The sequence below is a fragment of the Lactuca saligna genome, chromosome 7 (assembly GCF_052625555.1).
Source record: "Lactuca saligna cultivar CGN05327 chromosome 7, ASM5262555v1, whole genome shotgun sequence".
Taxonomy (NCBI): Eukaryota; Viridiplantae; Streptophyta; class Magnoliopsida; order Asterales; family Asteraceae; genus Lactuca; species Lactuca saligna.
Genome location: NC_136423.1, coordinates 147,860,386 through 147,863,899, shown reverse-complemented (window position 1 = coordinate 147,863,899; position 3,514 = coordinate 147,860,386). Strand labels below are relative to the sequence as shown.

At 34.8% G+C, this 3,514-nt stretch overlaps 1 non-coding gene across 1 annotated transcript; it reads right to left on the bottom strand.

The window, feature by feature from the left end:
- Positions 1-895: 895 nt before the first annotated feature.
- LOC145007785 (small nucleolar RNA R71) lies at positions 896-1,002 on the bottom strand. Its single transcript, XR_013663151.1, has one exon. It is a non-coding gene; the product is annotated as a small nucleolar RNA R71 (small nucleolar RNA).
- Between the last annotated feature and the right edge of the window lie 2,512 nt (positions 1,003-3,514).

Here is a 3,514-nt window from a genome sequence, read left to right as displayed (position 1 = left end):
CAAAACGTAAAAGAAATAAAAAAAATTATTCCAATATAGCATCAAAAAACATCAATAAATGTATTTCAAAAAACGTCAAAAAAATAGGAAAAAAAATATTTGAACAAAACGTTAAAAAATATTTGCGAAAAAATATAAAAGAAAAATAATAAACAACATATTCAAAAAAAACCTTAAAAACATCTAAATCCTAGAATATATAAATAAATTAAGTAAAAAATAAAAATAAATAATAGAGAAAATTACATAAATGGTCCTATAGCAGGAACAAATTTCATAAATGGTCGCTATGCTAGAAGGACAAATATATCATTTTACATAGAACTTAACTGAAAAAGTTAACACCGTTAACCCAAAGGACCATCTCTGCAAGATTTTGAAACCACGGGGACCATCTATGTAAAGAATTCATCACAAGGACCATAATTGGTCGATTTTTTCAACTGCGAGGACCATTTATGTAATTTTGTCAAAAAGAAGAGAGCGAACCCGAAAATGAGCCAAAAGACGAAATGGAGAACATTGCTAACATGTCCATGGAGGCGTATAAGAAAAGAATCATAGAGGACACCGGTCCCGGTCTAGTGCAACCTGAAATTCCTGCTACCGCAACATTCGAGCAGAAGAAAATATTATTTCCGCGCTTAAGGAAGTCCTATTTTCCTGGAAAGATCATGAGGATGCTTACAAACACCTTGATGAAGTCAATGAAATAGCTGATTACTTCAACATCCCGGATGTTTCAAGAGAGACGGTGCTTTTGAGAATGCTTCCCGTTACCTTTAAGGGAGTTTCTAGGGATTGACTAAAGGCACTTCCACCCGGTGCAATCACTACTTGGGCGCAAATGCATGAATAGTTCCTAGAATATTTTTGCCCACCTTGTAAAGTTACTAAACTCAAGAAAGCCATAGCAAACTTCGAGCAACAACCGGGTGAGTCACTCTACGAGGCATGGGAAAGATACAATGGATTAATAAGAAATTGTCCCCAAAATGATTTGAATGAGCAATAAGAAGTATCAATCTTCTATGATGGGGTGAATGTGATGACAAGGAAACTCCTTGATTCTCAAGGACCTTTAACAAAGAAAAATCCCTGTGAGATTAAGGAATTGATTGAAGAGTTTTCAAAGCATTCGTGTGAATACCACAATCCTATACATGATGGAGCAAAAGGAATTGGGAGTGGCACATCTAAAGATATGGAAACTGTTTTAGCTATGCTAAACACTATAGACCGAAGAATGACTAAGATGGACCAATCCATACATGCTATTCATGTTGGTTGTGAAAGATGCAATGGTCCACATATGACAAAAGATAGCCATTTGGATGAGAATGGGAATAAGAAAGCTCAAGTATGCTAATCTAGTGGAGACAAATACGATGAAGACTGGAAGAAGCCAAAGAAAGAGTGGTTGTCATATGGTGAATATAAAAAGAAAAAAGAAGAAAATTGTAGGCAAATTGGCTGAGGCTTTTTCAAAAAGAGCAATCGCCACCTGAAAAGAAGGTCGATTTAGAGTCCATGCTAACTAGATTCATGGAGGATTCGGAGAAAGGACATGATGAGACTAATTTGGTGATAAGAGACTAGAAAATTCTCATGAGGGACCAGCAAGATTTGCTAAGGAATCATCAAGCATCAATCCAAAACATCGAAGCTCAACTTGGACAATTAACTACGTTGGTTAATGAGTGACTTTCTCCAAAAATTCCTGAAAAAAAAGCCTCAACTGCAAGTCACGGTGATCGAAACTGAAGAAGATACCATCTCTGGATTCCTAGAAGTCCTCGAAGTAGATCCACATCAGCCCGGACCACAACCGCAGAAGTCAAAGACCGAAGAAGAAGTGGGTGCTGATTTACCGACACTAAGACGTGGAGATTAATTCTCCATGATGTGGAGCCAGTCTACTCAGAAAATTCTGTTGATACTCGAGTTTTTGGTCCTCCGATGCCATTTCCTTCTCGATCTAAGATTCATCCATTAGAGTAGGAACATTTAAAGTTTATGAAGCAAGTGAAGGATATTCCTATAAACACTTTTTTTATTGAATCATTGTCCCAAGTTCCTGAATATGCTAAGTTTTTGCAAGACTTACTCGATACTCGCCAACAACTAGAGAAGAATTCCAACGTGATTCTTAGTGAGTAGAGTTCTAAAGTGATATTGGGAGAATTACCAAAGAAAATGGGAGATCCTGGATGCTTCACTCTCCCGTGTGAATTTGGAAATAAAATGAAGACTTATGCTTTAGTGTATTCTGGAGCAAACATAAATTTAATGCCTTATTCATTCTATCAAAAGCTAAATCTCCCAAATTTAAAGGTTATTAGAATGACGATTCACATGGATAATCATTCAGTGACTCCTCCTCAAGGCATAGTTGAGGATATATTGGTCAAAATTGGGAAATTTGTTTTTTCCCAATTGATTTTGTTGTTTTGGATATGAAAGATGATACCAATGTCCCATCCATCTCCCCCCATACCCGCCCTACACACCCCACCCCTTCCCTCTATCTCTTTATTCACGGCCAAGAGTCCCTCGCTCATCACCTTCTTCTCAAAGAAAAGCTCTCATCTTCCATAACTAGTTTCTTTCAAGTTGGTTTTTGAGGTTTTAGTAAGTAATTCCTTCATAATCTAGTGATTCTACACACTTATATACTAGTTTCAATCCATTTACACACATTATCAAGTGTTACTATTCTTAGGATCTTCAAATCTTCAAGTGTTCTTAACTTGAATCTTTCCATCTACAACCTTTCATCCACCAAGATAACACACATAAGGTGAGTTTATACCCCTTCATTTTCGATTTTTCCAAGTTTTAGGGGGGGGGGGGGGGGGGATACAAGTAAACTTGCATAAATATACAAGTTATTATGCATTCTTACTTATATGTTGTGTAAAAGTGCTAAATACATGAAATAATGTTATTACCAAGAATTATTACCTAGAATACATTAAATAATGTTATTACCTAGAATTAAGAACAAGTTATAAACACAAAACTATAAAAACTAGGGTTTTTATGAAGATACTATGACTTTTCTAGCAAGAATTGTTATAACCAAGTTATTACACCATTTTTGTGAGATATAAACTAAAATATGTTATTTGGAACATATGACTTGAAAGTAGTTAAAAATACCAAAGCTTTAGTTTTACAAAAAGAAAACTTAAAACTCCATCGTTTTACGTAAAAGTGGGTTTTCTAACAAAAATGTTTATAACTAGCTTGTGGTACTATTTTTGTGGGTTTGACCAAAAAAATATTTTTTAAACATATAAAGTTAACTTGACTTAAATATCACAAAAAGGTAAAAATAAGTTTCACATAGTTTGTATTTCACAATTTACCGTTTTGTGACGTAAAAAGTCAAAAACTAGAAAACTATATATTTTCATATTAGACACTCACTAATTGGTGTTAGATGTAAAATAATTGTTATTTATGAATATCGACGCATGTTAGCATCTCTCTCTCTCTCTCTCTCTCTATA